Genomic DNA, 22,112 nt, shown 5'->3' on the forward strand with positions numbered 1-22,112 from the left:
TTTACTTAACGGTGGGTTATGTGGGGATAATAACCCTTTACCTGTTTATTTAATTCCATTATTAATAAGAGGTGGGTTCCTTGGAGAAACCCCTTTAACTGTTTCTTTAATTCCACTTTTACTTAGAGGTGGGTTCTGTGGAGAAAACTCTTTAACAGTATCTTTAATTCCGCTTTTACTCAGAGGTGGGTTTCTTGGTGAAATCCTTTACCTGTTTCTTTAATTCCGTTTTTACTTAGAAAAGGGATCTGTGGAGAAAACCCTTTACCTGTTTCTTTAATTCCGTTTTTTCTTAGAGAAGGGATCTGTGGAGAAAACCCTTTACCTGTTTCTTTAATTCCGCTTTTAATTAGAGTTGGGTTCTTCAGAAAAACCCCTTTAAATGTTTGTCTAATTCCGTTTTTACTTAGAGACGGGTTCTGTTGAGAAACCCCTTTAACTATTTCTTTCATTACGTTTTTACTTAGAGGCGGGTTCTGTGGAGAAACCCCTTTAACTGTATCTTTACTTCCGTTTTTACTTAGAGCTGAATTCCTTGGTGAAAACCCTTTAACTGTTTCTTTAATTCCGTTTTTACTTAAAGGTGTGTTCCTTGGAGAAAACTCTTTAACTGTTTATTTAATTCCGTTTTTTACGTAGAGGTGGGTTTCTTTGTGAAAACCCTTTAACTGTTTCTTTAATTCATTTTTTACTTAGAGGTGGGTTTTGTGGAGAAAACCCTTTAAACCTTTCTTTACTTCCGCTTTTACTAAGATTTGGGTTTATTGAAGAAATCCTTTACCTGTTTCTTTAATTCCGTTTTTACTCAGAGAAGGGATCTGTGGAGAAAACCCTTTACCTGTTTCTTTAATTCCGTTTTTTCTTAGAGAAAGGATCTGTGGAGAAAACCCTTTACGTGTTTCTTTAATTCTGCTTTTAATTAGAGTTGGGTACTTCAGAAAAACCCCTTTAAATGTTTCTTTAATCCCGTTTTTACTTAGAGGCGGGTTCTGTGGAGAAAACCCTTTAAGTGTTTCTTTTATTCCGTTTTTACTCACAGGCGGGTTCTTTGGAGAAAATCCTTTAACTGCTTCTTTGATTCTGCTTTTTACGTAGAGGTGATTCCTTGGAAAAAAAAAACCTTTAACTATTTCTTTAATTCCGTTTTTACTTAGAGGCGGTTTCTGTGGAGAAACCCCTTTAACTGTTTCTTTAATTCAGTTTTTACTTAGAGCTGAATTCCTTGGTGAAAACCCTTTTCCATGTGTCTTTAATTCTGTTTTTACTTAGAGAAGGGTTATGTGGAGCAAACCTTTTAAGTGTTTCTTTAATTCCACTTTTACTTAAAGGCGGGTTCAGTGGAGATAATAACCCTTTAATTGTTTCTTTAATTCTGTTTATACTTAGAGTTGGGTTGTCTGGACAAAACCCTTTAAACCTTTCTTTACTTCCGCTTTTACTAAGAGGTGGGTTTCTTGGAGAAACCCTTTACCTGTTTCTTTAATTCCGTTTTTACTTAGAGAAGGGTTCTGTGGAGAAAACCCTTTACGTATTTCTTTAATTCCGTTTTTACTTAGAGAAGGGTTGTGTGGAGAAAACCCTTTAACTATTTCTTTAATTCTGTTTTTACTTAGAGTTGGGTTGTCTGGAGAAAACCCTTTAAACCTTTCTTTACTTCCGCTTTTATTTAAGAGGTGGGTTTCTTGGAGAAACCCTTTAATTGTTTCTTTCATTCCTTTTTACTTATATTTTGGTTGTTTGGAGAAAACCCTTCAAATGTTTCTTAATTCCGTTTTTACTTAGAGGCGGGTTCTGTGGAGAAACCCTTTACATGTTTCTTTAATTCTGTTTTTACTTAGAGAAGGGTTCTGTGGAGAAAACCTTTTAAGTGTTTCTTTAATTGCGCTTTTACTTAACGGCGGGTTATGTGGGGATAATAACCCTTTACCTGTTTCTTTAATTCCATTATTAATAAGAGGTGGGTTCCTTGGAGAAACCCCTTTAACTGTTTCTTTAATTCCACTTTTACTTAGAGGTGGGTTCTGTGGAAAAAACTCTTTAACTGTATCTTTAATTCCGCTTTTACTAAGAGGTGGGTTTCTTGGAGAAACCATTTACCTGTTTCTTTAATTCTGTTTTTACTTAGAGAAGGGTTCTGTGGAGAAAACCTTTTAAGTGTTTCTTTAATTCCGCTTTTACTTAATGGCTGGTTCAGTGGAGATAATAACCCTTTAACTGTTTCTTTAATTCTGTTTTTACTTAGAGTTGGGTTGTCTGGACAAAACCCTTTAAACCTTTCTTTACTTCCGCTTTTACTAAGAGCTTGGTTTCTTGGAGAAATCCTTTACCTGTTTCTTTAATTCCGTTTTTACTTAGAAAAGGGATCTGTGGAGAAAACCCTTTACCTGTTTTTTAATTCCGTTTTTTCTTAGAGAAGGGATCTGTGGAGAAAACCCTTTACCTGTTTCTTTAATTCCGCTTTTAATTAGAGTTGGGTTCTTCAGAAAAAACCCTTTAAATGTTTGTCTAATTCCGTTTTTACTTAGAGACGGGTTCTGTTGAGAAACCCCTTTAACTATTTCTTTCATTACGTTTTTACTTAGAGGCGGGTTCTGTGGAGAAACCCCTTTAACTGTTTCTTTACTTCCGTTTTTACTTAGAGCTGAATTCCTTGGTGAAAACCCTTTAACTGTTTCTTTAATTCCGTTTTTACTTAGAGAAAGGATCTGTGGAGAAAACCCTTTACGTGTTTCTTTAATTCTGCTTTTAATTAGAGTTGGGTTCTTCAGAAAAACCCCTTTAAATGTTTCTTTAATTCCGTTTTTACTTAGAGGCGGGTTCTGTGGAGAAAACCCTTTAAGTGTTTCTTTTATTCCGTTTTTACTCACAGGCGGGTTCTTTGGAGAAAATCCTTTAACTGTTTCTTTGATTCTGCTTTTTACGTAGAGGTGATTCCTTGGAAAAAAACCCTTTAACTATTTCTTTAATTCCGTTTTTACTTAGAGGCGGTTTCTGTGGAGAAACCCCTTTAACTGTTTCTTTAATTCAGTTTTTACTTAGAGCTGAATTCCTTGGTGAAAACCCTTTTCCATGTGTCTTTAATTCTGTTTTTACTTAGAGAAGGGTTATGTGGAGCAAACCTTTTAAGTGTTTCTTTAATTCCGCTTTTACTTAACGGTGGGTTATGTGGGGATAATAACCCTTTACCTGTTTTATTAATTCCATTATTAATAAGAGGTGGGTTCCTTGGAGAAACCCCTTTAAAAGTTTCTTTAATTCCGTTTTTACTTAGAGGCGGGTTCTGTGGAGAAAACCCTTTAAGTGTTTCTTTTATTCCGCTTTTACTAAGAGGTGGGTTTCTTGGAGAAACCATTTACCTGTTTCTTTAATTCTGTTTTTACTTAGAGAAGGGTTCTGTGGAGAAAACCTTTTAAGTGTTTCTTTAATTCCGCTTTTACTTAATGGCTGGTTCAGTGGAGATAATAACCCTTTAACTGTTTCTTTAATTCTGTTTTTACTTAGAGTTGGGTTGTCTGGACAAAACCCTTTAAACCTTTCTTTACTTCCGCTTTTACTAAGAGCTGGGTTTCTTGAAGAAATCCTTTACCTGTTTCTTTAATTCCGTTTTTACTTAGAAAAGGGATCTGTGGAGAAAACCCTTTACCTGTTTTTTAATTCCGTTTTTTCTTAGAGAAGGGATCTGTGGAGAAAACCCTTTACCTGTTTCTTTAATTCCGCTTTTAATTAGAGTTGGGTTCTTCAGAAAAAACCCTTTAAATGTTTGTCTAATTCCGTTTTTACTTAGAGACGGGTTCTGTTGAGAAACCCCTTTAACTATTTCTTTCATTACGTTTTTACTTAGAGGCGGGTTCTGTGGAGAAACCCCTTTAACTGTTTCTTTACTTCCGTTTTTACTTAGAGCTGAATTCCTTGGTGAAAACCCTTTAACTGTTTCTTTAATTCCGTTTTTACTTAAAGGTGTGTTCCTGGGAGAAAACTCTTTAACTGTTTATTTAATTCCGTTTTTTACGTAGAGGTGGGTTCCTTTGTGAAAACCCTTTAACTGTTTCTTTAATTCATTTTTTACTTAGAGGTGGGTTTTGTGGAGAAAACCCTTTAAACCTTTCTTTACTTCCGCTTTTACTAAGATTTGGGTTTCTTGAAGAAATCCTTTACCTGTTTCTTTAATTCCGTTTTTTCTTAGAGAAAGGATCTGTGGAGAAAACCCTTTTCGTGTTTCTTTAATTCTGCTTTTAATTAGAGTTGGGTTCTTCAGAAAAACCCCTTTAAATGTTTCTTTAATTCCGTTTTTACTTAGAGGCGGGTTCTGTGGAGAAAACCCTTTAAGTGTTTCTTTTATTCCGTTTTTACTCACAGGCGGGTTCTTTGGAGAAAATCCTTTAACTGTTTCTTTGATTCTGCTTTTTACGTAGAGGTGATTCCTTGGAAAAAAACCCTTTAACTATTTCTTTAATTCCGTTTTTACTTAGAGGCGGTTTCTGTGGAGAAACCCCTTTAACTGTTTCTTTAATTCAGTTTTTACTTAGAGCTGAATTCCTTGGTGAAAACCCTTTTCCATGTGTCTTTAATTCTGTTTTTACTTAGAGAAGGGTTATGTGGAGCAAACCTTTTAAGTGTTTCTTTAATTCCACTTTTACTTAAAGGCGGGTTCAGTGGAGATAATAACCCTTTAATTGTTTCTTTAATTCTGTTTATACTTAGAGTTGCGTTGTCTGGACAAAACCCTTTAAACCTTTCTTTACTTCCGCTTTTACTAAGAGGTGGGTTTCTTGGAGAAACCCTTTACCTGTTTCTTTAATTCCGTTTTTACTTAGAGAAGGGTTCTGTGGAGAAAACCCTTTATGTATTTCTTTAATTCCGTTTTTACTTAGAGAAGGGTTCTGTGGAGAAAACCCTTTAACTATTTCTTTAATTCTGTTTTTACTTAGAGTTGGGTTGTCTGGAGAAAACCCTTTAAACATTTCTTTACTTCCGCTTTTATTTAAGAGGTGGGTTTCTTGGAGAAACCCTTTAATTGTTTCTTTCATTCCTTTTTACTTATATTTTGGTTGTTTGGAGAAAACCCTTCAAATGTTTCTTAATTCCGTATTTACTTAGAGGCGGGTTCTGTGGAGAAACCCTTTACATGTTTCTTTAATTCTGTTTTTACTTAGAGAAGGGTTCTGTGGAGAAAACCTTTTAAGTGTTTCTTTAATTCCGCTTTTACTTAACGGTGGGTTATGTGGGGATAATAACCCTTTACCTGTTTCTTTAATTCCATTATTAATAAGAGGTGGGTTCCTTGGAGAAACCCCTTTAAAAGTTTCTTTAATTCCGTTTTTACTTAGAGGCGGGTTCTGTGGAGAAAACCCTTTAAGTGTTTATTTTATTCCGTTTTTACTCACAGGCGGGTTCTTTGGAGAAAATCCTTTAACTATTTCTTTGATTCTGTTTTTTACGTAGAGGTGATTCCTTGGAAAAAAAACCCTTTAACTATTTCTTTAATTCCGTTTTTACTTAGAGGCGGTTTCTGTGGAGAAACCCCTTTAACTGTTTCTTTAATTCAGTTTTTACTTAGAGCTGAATTCCTTGGTGAAAACCCTTTTCCATGTGTCTTTAATTCTCTTTTTACTTAGAGAAGGGTTATGTGGAGCAAACCTTTTAAGTGTTTCTTTAATTCCACTTTTACTTAAAGGCGGGTTCAGTGGAGATAATAACCCTTTAATTGTTTCTTTAATTCTGTTTATACTTAGAGTTGGGTTGTCTGGACAAAACCCTTTAAACCTTTCTTTACTTCCGCTTTTACTAAGAGGTGGGTTTCTTGGAGAAACCCTTTACCTGTTTCTTTAATTCCGTTTTTACTTAGAGAAGGGTTCTGTGGAGAAAACCCTTTACGTATTTCTTTAATTCCGTTTTTACTTAGAGAAGGGTTCTGTGGAGAAAACCCTTTAACTATTTCTTTAATTCTGTTTTTACTTAGAGTTGGGTTGTCTGGAGAAAACCCATTAAACCTTTCTTTACTTCCGCTTTTATTTAAGAGGTGGGTTTCTTGGAGAAACCCTTTAATTGTTTCTTTCATTCCTTTTTACTTATATTTTGGTTGTTTGGAGAAAACCCTTCAAATGTTTCTTAATTCCGTTTTTACTTAGAGGCGGGTTCTGTGGAGAAACCCTTTACATGTTTCTTTAATTCTGTTTTTACTTAGAGTAGGGTTCTGTGGAGAAAACCTTTTAAGTGTTTCTTTAATTCCGCTTTTACTTAACGGTGGGTTATGTGGGGATAATAACCCTTTACCTGTTTCTTTAATTCCATTATTAATAAGAGGTGGGTTCCTTGGAGAAACCCCTTTAACTGTTTCTTTAATTCCACTTTTACTTAGAGGTGGGTTCTGTGGAGAAAACTCTTTTACTGTATCTTTAATTCCGCTTTTACTAAGAGGTGGGTTTCTTGGAGAAACCATTTACCTGTTTCTTTAATTCTGTTTTTACTTAGAGAAGGGTTCTGTGGAGAAAACATTTTAAGTGTTTCTTTAATTCCGCTTTTACTTAATGGCGGGTTCAGTGGAGATAATAACCCTTTAACTGTTTCTTTAATTCTGTTTTTACTTAGAGTTGGGTTGTCTGGACAAAACCCTTTAAACCTTTCTTTACTTCCGCTTTTACTAAGAGCTGGGTTTCTTGGAGAAATCCTTTACCTGTTTCTTTAATTCCGTTTTTACTTAGAAAAGGGATCTGTGGAGAAAACCCTTTACCTGTTTTTTAATTCCGTTTTTTCTTAGAGAAGGGATCTGTGGAGAAAACCCTTTACCTGTTTCTTTAATTCTGCTTTTAATTAGAGTTGGGTTCTTCAGAAAAACCCCTTTAAATGTTTGTCTAATTCCGTTTTTACTTAGAGACGGGTTCTGTTGAGAAACCCCTTTCACTATTTCTGTCATTACGTTTTTACTTAGAGGTGGGTTCTGTGGAGAAACCCCTTTAACTGTTTCTTTACTTCCGTTTTTACTTAGAGCTGAATTCCTTGGTGAAAACCCTTTAACTGTTTCTTTAATTCCGTTTTTACTTAAAGGTGTGTTCCTTGGAGAAAACTCTTTAACTGTTTCTTTAATTCATTTTTTACTTAGAGGTGGGTTCCTTTGTGAAAACCCTTTAACTGTTTCTTTAATTCATTTTTTACTTAGAGGTGGGTTTTGTGGAGAAAACCCTTTAAACCTTTCTTTACTTCCGCTTTTACTAAGATTTGGGTTTCTTGAAGAAATCCTTTACCTGTTTCTTTAATTCCGTTTTTACTCAGAGAAGGGATCTGTGGAGAAAACCCTTTACCTGTTTCTTTAATTCCGTTTTTTCTTAGAGAAAGGATCTGTGGAGAAAACCCTTTACGTGTTTCTTTAATTCTGCTTTTAATTAGAGTTGGGTTCTTCAGAAAAACCCCTTTAAATGTTTCTTTAATTCCGTTTTTACTTAGAGGCGGGTTCTGTGGAGAAAACCCTTTAAGTGTTTCTTTTATTCCGTTTTTACTCACAGGCGGGTTCTTTGGAGAAAATCCTTTAACTGTTTCTTTGATTCTGCTTTTTACGTAGAGGTGATTCCTTGGAAAAAAAACCCTTTAACTATTTCTTTAATTCCGTTTTTACTTAGAGGCGGTTTCTGTGGAGAAAGCCCTTTAACTGTTTCTTTAATTCAGTTTTTACTTAGAGCTGAATTCCTTGGTGAAAACCCTTTGTCCATGTGTCTTTAATTCTGTTTTTACTTAGAGAAGGGTTATGTGGAGCAAACCTTTTAAGTGTTTCTTTAATTCCACTTTTACTTAAAGGCGGGTTCAGTGGAGATAATAACCCTTTAATTGTTTCTTTAAGTCCGTTTTTACTTAGAGAAGGGTTCTGTGGAGAAAACCCTTTACGTATTTATTTAATTCCATTTTTACTTAGAGAAGGGTTCTGTGGAGAAACCCCTTTAACTATTTCTTTAATTCTGTTTTTACTTAGATATGGGTTGTTTGGTGAAAACCATTTAAATGTTTGTCTAATTCCGTTTTTACTTAGAGACGGGTTCTGTTGAGAAACCCCTTTAACTATTTCTTTCATTACGTTTTTACTTAGAGGCGGGTTCTGTCGAGAAACCCTTTAAATGTTTATTTAATTCCGTTTTTAATTAGAGCAGAATTCCTTGGTGTAAACCCTTTAACTGTTTCTTTAATTCCGTTTTTACTTAAAGGTGTGTTCCTTGGAGAAAACTCTTTAACTGTTTATCTAATTCCGTTTTTTATTACTGGCGGGTTCTGTGTGGAAAACCCATTAACTGTTTCTTTAATTCCGTTTTTACGTAGAGGTTTGTTCCTTTGTGAAAACCCTTTAACTGTTTCTTTAATTCAACTTTTACTTAGAGATGGGTTCTGTGGAGAAAACCGTTTAAGTGTTTCTTTAATTCTGCTTTTACTAAGAGGTGGGTTCCTTTGTGAAAACCCTTTTATTGTTTCTTTAATTCTGTTTTTACTTAGAGTTGGGTTGTCTGGACAAAACCCTTTAAACCTTTCTTTACTTCCGTTTTTACTTAGAGAAGGGTTCTGTGTAGAAAACCCTTTACGTATTTCTTTAATTCCGTTTTTACTTAGAGAAGGGTTCTGTGGAGAAACCATTTAACTATTTCTTTAATTCTGTTTTTACTTAGATATGGGTTGTTTGGTGAAAAGCATTTAAATGTTTGTCTAATTCCCTTTTTACTTAGAGACGGGTTCTGTTGAGAAACCCCTTTAACTATTTCTTTCATTACGTTTTTACTTAGAGGCGGGTTCTGTGGAGAAACCCCTTTAACTGTTTCTTTACTTCCGTTTTTACTTAGAGCTGAATTCCTTGGTGAAAACCCTTTAACTGTTTCTTTACTTCCTTTTTTACTTAGAGCTGAAGTCCTTGGTGAAAACCCTTTAACTGTTTCTTTAATTCCGTTTTTACTTAGAGAAGGGTTCTGTGGAGAAAACCATTTAACTATGTCTTTAATTCTGTTTTTACTTAGATATGGGTTGTTTGGTGAAAAGCATTTAAATGTTTGTCTAATTCCGTTTTTACTTAGAGACGGGTTCTGTTGAGAAACCCCTTTAACTATTTCTTTCATTACGTTTTTACTTAGAGGCGGGTTCTGTGGAGAAACCCCTTTAACTGTTTCTTTACTTCCGTTTTTACTTAGAGCTGAATTCCTTGGTGAAAACCCTTTAACTGTTTCTTTAATTCCGTTTTTACTTAAAGGTGTGTTCCTGGGAGAAAACTCTTTAACTGTTTATTTAATTCCGTTTTTTACGTAGAGGTGGGTTCCTTTGTGAAAACCCTTTAACTGTTTCTTTAATTCATTTTTTACTTAGAGGTGGGTTTTGTGGAGAAAACCCTTTAAACCTTTCTTTACTTCCGCTTTTACTAAGATTTGGGTTTCTTGAAGAAATCCTTTACCTGTTTCTTTAATGCCGTTTTTACTTAGAGAAGGGATCTGTGGAGAAAACCCTTTACCTGTTTCTTTAATTCCGTTTTTTCTTAGTGAAAGGATCTGTGGAGAAAACCCTTTACCTGTTTCTTTAATTCCGCTTTTAATTAGAGTTGGGTTCTTCAGAAAAACCCCTTTAAATGTTTCTTTAATTCCGCTTTTAATTACAGTTGGGTTCTTCAGAAAAACCCCTTTAAATGTTTCTTTAATTCCGTTTTTACTTAGAGGCGGGTTCTGTGGAGAAAACCCTTTAAATGTTTCTTTTATTCCGTTTTTACTCACAGGCGGGTTCTTTGGAGAAAATCCTTTAACTGTTTCTTTGATTCTGCTTTTTACGTAGAGGTGATTCCTTGGAAAAAAACCCTTTAACTTTTTTCTTTAATTCCGTTTTTACTTAGAGGCGGTTTCTTTGGAGAAACCCCTTTAACTGTTTCTTTATTTCAGTTTTTACTTAGAGCTGAATTCCTTGGTGAAAACCCTTTTCCATGTGTCTTTAATTCTGTTTTTACTTAGAGAAGGGTTATGTGGAGCAGACCTTTTAAGTGTTTCTTTAATTCCACTTTTACTTAAAGGCGGGTTCAGTGGAGATAATAACCCTTTAACTGTTTCTTTAATTCTGTTTTTACTTAGAGTTGGGTTGTCTGGACAAAACCCTTTAAACCTTTCTTTACTTCCGCTTTTACTAAGAGCTTGGTTTCTTGGAGAAATCCTTTACCTGTTTCTTTAATTCCGTTTTTACTTAGAAAAGGGATCTGTGGAGAAAACCCTTTACCTGTTTTTTAATTCCGTTTTTTCTTAGAGAAGGGATCTGTGGAGAAAACCCTTTACCTGTTTCTTTAATTCCGCTTTTAATTAGAGTTGGGTTCTTCAGAAAAAACCCTTTAAATGTTTGTCTAATTCCGTTTTTACTTAGAGACGGGTTCTGTTGAGAAACCCCTTTAACTATTTCTTTCATTACGTTTTTACTTAGAGGCGGGTTCTGTGGAGAAACCCCTTTAACTGTTTCTTTACTTCCGTTTTTACTTAGAGCTGAATTCCTTGGTGAAAACCCTTTAACTGTTTCTTTAATTCCGTTTTTACTTAGAGAAAGGATCTGTGGAGAAAACCCTTTACGTGTTTCTTTAATTCTGCTTTTAATTAGAGTTGGGTTCTTCAGAAAAACCCCTTTAAATGTTTCTTTAATTCCATTTTTACTTAGAGGCGGGTTCTGTGGAGAAAACCCTTTAAGTGTTTCTTTTATTCCGTTTTTACTCACAGGCGGGTTCTTTGGAGAAAATCCTTTAACTGTTTCTTTGATTCTGCTTTTTACGTAGAGGTGATTCCTTGGAAAAAAAACCCTTTAACTATTTCTTTAATTCCGTTTTTACTTAGAGGCGGTTTCTGTGGAGAAACCCCTTTAACTGTTTCTTTAATTCAGTTTTTACTTAGAGCTGAATTCCTTGGTGAAAACCCTTTTCCATGTGTCTTTAATTCTGTTTTTACTTAGAGAAGGGTTATGTGGAGCAAACCTTTTAAGTGTTTCTTTAATTCCGCTTTTACTTAACGGTGGGTTATGTGGGGATAATAACCCTTTACCTGTTTTATTAATTCCATTATTAATAAGAGGTGGGTTCCTTGGAGAAACCCCTTTAAAAGTTTCTTTAATTCCGTTTTTACTTAGAGGCGGGTTCTGTGGAGAAAACCCTTTAAGTGTTTCTTTTATTCCGCTTTTACTAAGAGGTGGGTTTCTTGGAGAAACCATTTACCTGTTTCTTTAATTCTGTTTTTACTTAGAGAAGGGTTCTGTGGAGAAAACCTTTTAAGTGTTTCTTTAATTCCGCTTTTACTTAATGGCTGGTTCAGTGGAGATAATAACCCTTTAACTGTTTCTTTAATTCTGTTTTTACTTAGAGTTGGGTTGTCTGGACAAAACCCTTTAAACCTTTCTTTACTTCCGCTTTTACTAAGAGCTGGGTTTCTTGAAGAAATCCTTTACCTGTTTCTTTAATTCCGTTTTTACTTAGAAAAGGGATCTGTGGAGAAAACCCTTTACCTGTTTTTTAATTCCGTTTTTTCTTAGAGAAGGGATCTGTGGAGAAAACCCTTTACCTGTTTCTTTAATTCCGCTTTTAATTAGAGTTGGGTTCTTCAGAAAAAACCCTTTAAATGTTTGTCTAATTCCGTTTTTACTTAGAGACGGGTTCTGTTGAGAAACCCCTTTAACTATTTCTTTCATTACGTTTTTACTTAGAGGCGGGTTCTGTGGAGAAACCCCATTAACTGTTTCTTTACTTCCGTTTTTACTTAGAGCTGAATTCCTTGGTGAAAACCCTTTAACTGTTTCTTTAATTCCGTTTTTACTTAAAGGTGTGTTCCTGGAAGAAAACTCTTTAACTGTTTATTTAATTCCGTTTTTTACGTAGAGGTGGGTTCCTTTGTGAAAACCCTTTAACTGTTTCTTTAATTCATTTTTTACTTAGAGGTGGGTTTTGTGGAGAAAACCCTTTAAACCTTTCTTTACTTCCGCTTTTACTAAGATTTGGGTTTCTTGAAGAAATCCTTTACCTGTTTCTTTAATTCCGTTTTTACTCAGAGAAGGGATCTGTGGAGAAAACCCTTTACCTGTTTCTTTAATTCCGTTTTTTCTTAGAGAAAGGATCTGTGGAGAAAACCCTTTACGTGTTTCTTTAATTCTGCTTTTAATTAGAGTTGGGTTCTTCAGAAAAACCCCTTTAAATGTTTCTTTAATTCCGTTTTTACTTAGAGGCGGGTTCTGTGGAGAAAACCCTTTAAGTGTTTCTTTTATTCCGTTTTTACTCACAGGCGGGTTCTTTGGAGAAAATCCTTTAACTGTTTCTTTGATTCTGCTTTTTACGTAGAGGTGATTCCTTGGAAAAAAACCCTTTAACTATTTCTTTAATTCCGTTTTTACTTAGAGGCGGTTTCTGTGGAGAAACCCCTTTAACTGTTTCTTTAATTCAGTTTTTACTTAGAGCTGAATTCCTTGGTGAAAACCCTTTTCCATGTGTCTTTAATTCTGTTTTTACTTAGAGAAGGGTTATGTGGAGCAAACCTTTTAAGTGTTTCTTTAATTCCACTTTTACTTAAAGGCGGGTTCAGTGGAGATAATAACCCTTTAATTGTTTCTTTAATTCTGTTTATACTTAGAGTTGCGTTGTCTGGACAAAACCCTTTAAACCTTTCTTTACTTCCGCTTTTACTAAGAGGTGGGTTTCTTGGAGAAACCCTTTACCTGTTTCTTTAATTCCGTTTTTACTTAGAGAAGGGTTCTGTGGAGAAAACCCTTTATGTATTTCTTTAATTCCGTTTTTACTTAGAGAAGGGTTCTGTGGAGAAAACCCTTTAACTATTTCTTTAATTCTGTTTTTACTTAGAGTTGGGTTGTCTGGAGAAAACCCTTTAAACATTTCTTTACTTCCGCTTTTATTTAAGAGGTGGGTTTCTTGGAGAAACCCTTTAATTGTTTCTTTCATTCCTTTTTACTTATATTTTGGTTGTTTGGAGAAAACCCTTCAAATGTTTCTTAATTCCGTATTTACTTAGAGGCGGGTTCTGTGGAGAAACCCTTTACATGTTTCTTTAATTCTGTTTTTACTTAGAGAAGGGTTCTGTGGAGAAAACCTTTTAAGTGTTTCTTTAATTCCGCTTTTACTTAACGGTGGGTTATGTGGGGATAATAACCCTTTACCTGTTTCTTTAATTCCATTATTAATAAGAGGTGGGTTCCTTGGAGAAACCCCTTTAAAAGTTTCTTTAATTCCGTTTTTACTTAGAGGCGGGTTCTGTGGAGAAAACCCTTTAAGTGTTTATTTTATTCCGTTTTTACTCACAGGCGGGTTCTTTGGAGAAAATCCTTTAACTATTTCTTTGATTCTGTTTTTTACGTAGAGGTGATTCCTTGGAAAAAAAACCCTTTAACTATTTCTTTAATTCCGTTTTTACTTAGAGGCGGTTTCTGTGGAGAAACCCCTTTAACTGTTTCTTTAATTCAGTTTTTACTTAGAGCTGAATTCCTTGGTGAAAACCCTTTTCCATGTGTCTTTAATTCTGTTTTTACTTAGAGAAGGGTTATGTGGAGCAAACCTTTTAAGTGTTTCTTTAATTCCACTTTTACTTAAAGGCGGGTTCAGTGGAGATAATAACCCTTTAATTGTTTCTTTAATTCTGTTTATACTTAGAGTTGGGTTGTCTGGACAAAACCCTTTAAACCTTTCTTTACTTCCGCTTTTACTAAGAGGTGGGTTTCTTGGAGAAACCCTTTACCTGTTTCTTTAATTCCGTTTTTACTTAGAGAAGGGTTCTGTGGAGAAAACCCTTTACGTATTTCTTTAATTCCGTTTTTACTTAGAGAAGGGTTCTGTGGAGAAAACCCTTTAACTATTTCTTTAATTCTGTTTTTACTTAGAGTTGGGTTGTCTGGAGAAAACCCATTAAACCTTTCTTTACTTCCGCTTTTATTTAAGAGGTGGGTTTCTTGGAGAAACCCTTTAATTGTTTCTTTCATTCCTTTTTACTTATATTTTGGTTGTTTGGAGAAAACCCTTCAAATGTTTCTTAATTCCGTTTTTACTTAGAGGCGGGTTCTGTGGAGAAACCCTTTACATGTTTCTTTAATTCTGTTTTTACTTAGAGTAGGGTTCTGTGGAGAAAACCTTTTAAGTGTTTCTTTAATTCCGCTTTTACTTAACGGTGGGTTATGTGGGGATAATAACCCTTTACCTGTTTCTTTAATTCCATTATTAATAAGAGGTGGGTTCCTTGGAGAAACCCCTTTAACTGTTTCTTTAATTCCACTTTTACTTAGAGGTGGGTTCTGTGGAGAAAACTCTTTTACTGTATCTTTAATTCCGCTTTTACTAAGAGGTGGGTTTCTTGGAGAAACCATTTACCTGTTTCTTTAATTCTGTTTTTACTTAGAGAAGGGTTCTGTGGAGAAAACATTTTAAGTGTTTCTTTAATTCCGCTTTTACTTAATGGCGGGTTCAGTGGAGATAATAACCCTTTAACTGTTTCTTTAATTCTGTTTTTACTTAGAGTTGGGTTGTCTGGACAAAACCCTTTAAACCTTTCTTTACTTCCGCTTTTACTAAGAGCTGGGTTTCTTGGAGAAATCCTTTACCTGTTTCTTTAATTCCGTTTTTACTTAGAAAAGGGATCTGTGGAGAAAACCCTTTACCTGTTTTTTAATTCCGTTTTTTCTTAGAGAAGGGATCTGTGGAGAAAACCCTTTACCTGTTTCTTTAATTCCGCTTTTAATTAGAGTTGGGTTCTTCAGAAAAACCCCTTTAAATGTTTGTCTAATTCCGTTTTTACTTAGAGACGGGTTCTGTTGAGAAACCCCTTTCACTATTTCTGTCATTACGTTTTTACTTAGAGGTGGGTTCTGTGGAGAAACCCCTTTAACTGTTTCTTTACTTCCGTTTTTACTTAGAGCTGAATTCCTTGGTGAAAACCCTTTAACTGTTTCTTTAATTCCGTTTTTACTTAAAGGTGTGTTCCTTGGAGAAAACTCTTTAACTGTTTCTTTAATTCATTTTTTACTTAGAGGTGGGTTCCTTTGTGAAAACCCTTTAACTGTTTCTTTAATTCATTTTTTACTTAGAGGTGGGTTTTGTGGAGAAAACCCTTTAAACCTTTCTTTACTTCCGCTTTTACTAAGATTTGGGTTTCTTGAAGAAATCCTTTACCTGTTTCTTTAATTCCGTTTTTACTCAGAGAAGGGATCTGTGGAGAAAACCCTTTACCTGTTTCTTTAATTCCGTTTTTTCTTAGAGAAAGGATCTGTGGAGAAAACCCTTTACGTGTTTCTTTAATTCTGCTTTTAATTAGAGTTGGGTTCTTCAGAAAAACCCCTTTAAATGTTTCTTTAATTCCGTTTTTACTTAGAGGCGGGTTCTGTGGAGAAAACCCTTTAAGTGTTTCTTTTATTCCGTTTTTACTCACAGGCGGGTTCTTTGGAGAAAATCCTTTAACTGTTTCTTTGATTCTGCTTTTTACGTAGAGGTGATTCCTTGGAAAAAAAACCCTTTAACTATTTCTTTAATTCCGTTTTTACTTAGAGGCGGTTTCTGTGGAGAAAGCCCTTTAACTGTTTCTTTAATTCAGTTTTTACTTAGAGCTGAATTCCTTGGTGAAAACCCTTTGTCCATGTGTCTTTAATTCTGTTTTTACTTAGAGAAGGGTTATGTGGAGCAAACCTTTTAAGTGTTTCTTTAATTCCACTTTTACTTAAAGGCGGGTTCAGTGGAGATAATAACCCTTTAATTGTTTCTTTAAGTCCGTTTTTACTTAGAGAAGGGTTCTGTGGAGAAAACCCTTTACGTATTTATTTAATTCCATTTTTACTTAGAGAAGGGTTCTGTGGAGAAACCCCTTTAACTATTTCTTTAATTCTGTTTTTACTTAGATATGGGTTGTTTGGTGAAAACCATTTAAATGTTTGTCTAATTCCGTTTTTACTTAGAGACGGGTTCTGTTGAGAAACCCCTTTAACTATTTCTTTCATTACGTTTTTACTTAGAGGCGGGTTCTGTCGAGAAACCCTTTAAATGTTTATTTAATTCCGTTTTTAATTAGAGCAGAATTCCTTGGTGTAAACCCTTTAACTGTTTCTTTAATTCCGTTTTTACTTAAAGGTGTGTTCCTTGGAGAAAACTCTTTAACTGTTTATCTAATTCCGTTTTTTATTACTGGCGGGTTCTGTGTGGAAAACCCATTAACTGTTTCTTTAATTCCGTTTTTACGTAGAGGTTTGTTCCTTTGTGAAAACCCTTTAACTGTTTCTTTAATTCAACTTTTACTTAGAGATGGGTTCTGTGGAGAAAACCGTTTAAGTGTTTCTTTAATTCTGCTTTTACTAAGAGGTGGGTTCCTTTGTGAAAACCCTTTTATTGTTTCTTTAATTCTGTTTTTACTTAGAGTTGGGTTGTCTGGACAAAACCCTTTAAACCTTTCTTTACTTCCGTTTTTACTTAGAGAAGGGTTCTGTGTAGAAAACCCTTTACGTATTTCTTTAATTCCGTTTTTACTTAGAGAAGGGTTCTGTGGAGAAACCATTTAACTATTTCTTTAATTCTGTTTTTACTTAGATATGGGTTGTTTGGTGAAAAGCATTTAAATGTTTGTCTAATTCCCTTTTTACTTAGAGACGGGTTCTGTTGAGAAACCCCTTTAACTATTTCTTTCATTACGTTTTTACTTAGAGGCGGGTTCTGTGGAGAAACCCCTTTAACTGTTTCTTTACTTCCGTTTTTACTTAGAGCTGAATTCCTTGGTGAAAACCCTTTAACTGTTTCTTTACTTCCTTTTTTACTTAGAGCTGAAGTCCTTGGTGAAAACCCTTTAACTGTTTCTTTAATTCCGTTTTTACTTAGAGAAGGGTTCTGTGGAGAAAACCATTTAACTATGTCTTTAATTCTGTTTTTACTTAGATATGGGTTGTTTGGTGAAAAGCATTTAAATGTTTGTCTAATTCCGTTTTTACTTAGAGACGGGTTCTGTTGAGAAACCCCTTTAACTATTTCTTTCATTACGTTTTTACTTAGAGGCGGGTTCTGTGGAGAAACCCCTTTAACTGTTTCTTTACTTCCGTTTTTACTTAGAGCTGAATTCCTTGGTGAAAACCCTTTAACTGTTTCTTTAATTCCGTTTTTACTTAAAGGTGTGTTCCTGGGAGAAAACTCTTTAACTGTTTATTTAATTCCGTTTTTTACGTAGAGGTGGGTTCCTTTGTGAAAACCCTTTAACTGTTTCTTTAATTCATTTTTTACTTAGAGGTGGGTTTTGTGGAGAAAACCCTTTAAACCTTTCTTTACTTCCGCTTTTACTAAGATTTGGGTTTCTTGAAGAAATCCTTTACCTGTTTCTTTAATGCCGTTTTTACTTAGAGAAGGGATCTGTGGAGAAAACCCTTTACCTGTTTCTTTAATTCCGTTTTTTTCTTAGTGAAAGGATCTGTGGAGAAAACCCTTTACCTGTTTCTTTAATTCCGCTTTTAATTAGAGTTGGGTTCTTCAGAAAAACCCCTTTAAATGTTTCTTTAATTCCGCTTTTAATTACAGTTGGGTTCTTCAGAAAAACCCCTTTAAATGTTTCTTTAATTCCGTTTTTACTTAGAGGCGGGTTCTGTGGAGAAAACCCTTTAAATGTTTCTTTTATTCCGTTTTTACTCACAGGCGGGTTCTTTGGAGAAAATCCTTTAACTGTTTCTTTGATTCTGCTTTTTACGTAGAGGTGATTCCTTGGAAAAAAACCCTTTAACTTTTTTCTTTAATTCCGTTTTTACTTAGAGGCGGTTTCTTTGGAGAAACCCCTTTAACTGTTTCTTTATTTCAGTTTTTACTTAGAGCTGAATTCCTTGGTGAAAACCCTTTTCCATGTGTCTTTAATTCTGTTTTTACTTAGAGAAGGGTTATGTGGAGCAGACCTTTTAAGTGTTTCTTTAATTCCACTTTTACTTAAAGGCGGGTTCAGTGGAGATAATAACCCTTTAACTGTTTCTTTAATTCTGTTTTTACTTAGAGTTGGGTTGTCTGGACAAAACCTTTTAAACCTTTCTTTACTTCCGCTTTTACTAAGAGGTGGGTTTCTTGGAGAAACCCTTTACCTGTTTCTTTAATTCCGTTTTTACTTAGAGAAGGGTTCTGTGGAGAAAACCATTTAACTATGTCTTTAATTCTGTTTTTACTTAGATATGGGTTGTTTGGTGAAAAGCATTTAAATGTTTGTCTAATTCCGTTTTTACTTAGAGACGGGTTCTGTTGAGAAACCCCTTTAACTATTTCTTTCATTACGTTTTTACTTAGAGGCGGGTTCTGTGGAGAAACCCCTTTAACTGTTTCTTTACTTCCGTTTTTACTTAGAGCTGAATTCCTTGGTGAAAACCCTTTAACTGTTTCTTTAATTCCGTTTTTACTTAAAGGTGTGTTCCTGGGAGAAAACTCTTTAACTGTTTATTTAATTCCGTTTTTTACGTAGAGGTGGGTTCCTTTGTGAAAACCCTTTAACTGTTTCTTTAATTCATTTTTTACTTAGAGGTGGGTTTTGTGGAGAAAACCCTTTAAACCTTTCTTTACTTCCGCTTTTACTAAGATTTGGGTTTCTTGAAGAAATCCTTTACCTGTTTCTTTAATGCCGTTTTTACTTAGAGAAGGGATCTGTGGAGAAAACCCTTTACCTGTTTCTTTAATTCCGTTTTTTCTTAGTGAAAGGATCTGTGGAGAAAACCCTTTACCTGTTTCTTTAATTCCGCTTTTAATTAGAGTTGGGTTCTTCAGAAAAACCCCTTTAAATGTTTCTTTAATTCCGCTTTTAATTACAGTTGGGTTCTTCAGAAAAACCCCTTTAAATGTTTCTTTAATTCCGTTTTTACTTAGAGGCGGGTTCTGTGGAGAAAACCCTTTAAATGTTTCTTTTATTCCGTTTTTACTCACAGGCGGGTTCTTTGGAGAAAATCCTTTAACTGTTTCTTTGATTCTGCTTTTTACGTAGAGGTGATTCCTTGGAAAAAAACCCTTTAACTTTTTTCTTTAATTCCGTTTTTACTTAGAGGCGGTTTCTTTGGAGAAACCCCTTTAACTGTTTCTTTATTTCAGTTTTTACTTAGAGCTGAATTCCTTGGTGAAAACCCTTTTCCATGTGTCTTTAATTCTGTTTTTACTTAGAGAAGGGTTATGTGGAGCAGACCTTTTAAGTGTTTCTTTAATTCCACTTTTACTTAAAGGCGGGTTCAGTGGAGATAATAACCCTTTAACTGTTTCTTTAATTCTGTTTTTACTTAGAGTTGGGTTGTCTGGACAAAACCTTTTAAACCTTTCTTTACTTCCGCTTTTACTAAGAGGTGGGTTTCTTGGAGAAACCCTTTACCTGTTTCTTTAATTCCGTTTTTACTTAGAGAAGGGTTCTGTGGAGAAAACCCTTTACGTATTTCTTTAATTCCGTTTTTACTTAGAGAAGGGTTCTGTGGAGAAAACCCTTTAACTATTTCTTTAATTCTGTTTTTACTTAGATATGGGTTGTTTGGTGAAACCCCTTTAACTGTTTCTTTACTTCCGTTTTTACTTAGAGCTGAATTCCTTGGTGAAAACCCTTTAACTGTTTCTTTAATTCCGTTTTTACTTAAAGGTGTGTTCATTGGAGAAAACTCTTTAACTTTATTTAATTCGGTTTTTTATTAGAGGCGGGTTCTGTGTGGAAAACCCTTCAACTGTTTCTTTAATTCCGTTTTTTACTTTGAGCTTGTGATTCAAATTCAAGTCACTACTCTGCTGTTTTCGACTTTGCGCTTCCTCTCCTTTGAGAAACTTTGTGCTGTGTTTCTCTATCTGCAGCACCACTACTGCCCTCCGCTGGGCTAAAATAACATGCAGGTGAAACATATAATTAAAATATACCTAGAAATGAGAAATTGGGCTGTAAATAACCTAACCCTGCTTGTTTGGTTATTTTTGAGTGGGTTACTCTTAAAAATATGAAACAGATGAAATTCAGGCTTGTGTGTGTGTGTGTAGAGTGTGACGTGGTTAAATAATGGACTTCTTAGCCAACCTCTCATAGTTAACAAAAATATTTTAATGACTGCAAGTCAAGCAAGTCAAAACAGACACAAGTTTGTATGGCTCATAGCTATCTATTTGCCTACTCTTTACCCTTATGGTGGGAAATAGCATGTTGTCTAATACAACTTCTCTCATATCATCCCCATTACCTTCCACCATATTACCGCTATCTGTAACAGATATGTCCGTTTTTAACATGTTCAATATCCCACAACATAACCAAAACATCGACACCTCAGTTGCATTGTGGGTAATATGCCAATGAACCCGGAGCAGAAACACTCCAGTAGAATTCGCTACACTGCCCCCTTCCTTGAAAGACCAACGTCCCGTTGGCCTAACCCAATCCCATGTGGATGGGTCCATCCACCATGAGGGTTTCTTCCGCCGAGCACCTCTCCCATCCCGCTCTGCATCCGCTAGGTCTGAGCCCCCACCTTCGACGTCACCGCTGTTTCCATTCGTGGCCAGGGAGGGTAGCTCTGTAAACCCAGTGTCCCCGCCTCCTCCCTGGCCCAAAACAAGGTGCTCTAATGGTAGCTCATTGCTGACATCCAGGGAGGTTGGCTGTGATCCAGCAGTGTCCTTACCCCTCCCTGGACCTCGGTAGCCTGGTCTACAGAGAAGGAGGAGTCTGGCACCCCACCTCCTCCCACCGCACTTTCAGTCCCAGCTGGGTCGCTGTCCCGGCTTAAGTAAGGTGTGAGGCGATCTTGGTGAAGGATGACTATCCGAGGGCGGCTGTGGAGCTTCACTCTATAGGTAACCTCTGAGATCCTTTTCAGGACGAGGCAGGGCCCCTCCGAGTTGCTGTCCAGCTTTGGGGACCGTCCCTTCTTTCGCAGTGGGTTATGCACCCATACGTTGTCCCCCTGCTGGTACTCTTTGCGGTGGCAACGTACATCATAGGCTCTCTTCTGCCTTTCCCCTGCAGAGGCCATATTCTCTCGAGCCAGCTGATGAGTAGCTTCTATCCGGTCCTGTAGTGCATCTACATAGTCCTGGCCCGGCGGCCCTCGTACTGGTGGGTTTGGTGGCTTGCCAAAGGCCAGATCCACAGGCGTCCGTAGCTCCCGACCAAACATTAGTGCAGCTGGGGTGCACCCTGTGGACTCCTGAATGGCCGACCGGTATGCCATGAGTACCAGGGGCAGATGGCGGTCCCGATCCTTTTGATGCCTCTCTGTGAGCATGGCTAGTTGTGTGACCAAGGTCCGATTGAACCGCTCAACCAGGCCATCACTTTGAGGGTGTAGGGGAGTGGTCCTGGTCTTCCATACCCCAAGGCGCCGACACATCTCCCCAAACACCTTGGATCCAAAATTGCTCCCCTGGTCATTGTGCAACTCCTCTGGCACCCCAAACCGGGTGAACATCCCCTCAATGAGGCAGTCTACTACTGTGGCTGTAGATTGGTCAGGGATGGCATAGGCCTCGGGCCACTTGGTAAAATAATCCATCACTGTGAGAATGCAACGATTACCATCTTCTGTCATGGGGAATGGCCCAACCACATCACTTCTTTGCATTGCAGGTGTTGCAGTTACAGCAGAACCGCTCCATGTCTCGCCGATACCTCGCCCCAGTAGAATCTTTCCTGCAGCCGCTGCAGAGTTTTGGTAATGCCGAAGTGTCCCACTCCAGGGGGGCCATGTACTGTGCTTAACACTTGTTGTTGTAGTGCGTGGGGAACAACTAGTTGCCAGGTACTGCCTCCCCTCGTTGGCTCTTCCCACATGCGATAGAGGCAGCCCTCATGAAGCATGAGTGAATTCCACTGTCCCAGCAACGCCTTGGTGGTGGAGGAGTGGGGACCAGCCATCTCTCTACTTGGGACCTCTTTATGTGCTAGCCAACGTATCACGGGTCCCAGGTGGCTATCCCGACGTTGGAGTTCCCCTATCTTGGTTGGTGACATCTCCTCCAGTGGCGCACTTGGGACCACAAGTGTCCGCACTGTAACCCAATTCACCCGTTGCTGTTCTCGAGTCTCCAACCGGCTACAATGGCGGCAGGCCTGATCCGAACAGGGGCGTCTGGATAGAGCATCTGCATTGTTATGTCGGCTGCCTCTTCGGTGCTCCGTGGTGAAGGTAAATCCGTGCAAGGCCTC

This window comes from Lampris incognitus, chromosome 16, assembly GCF_029633865.1.
Source record: "Lampris incognitus isolate fLamInc1 chromosome 16, fLamInc1.hap2, whole genome shotgun sequence".
NCBI classification, from domain to species: domain Eukaryota; kingdom Metazoa; phylum Chordata; class Actinopteri; order Lampriformes; family Lampridae; genus Lampris; species Lampris incognitus.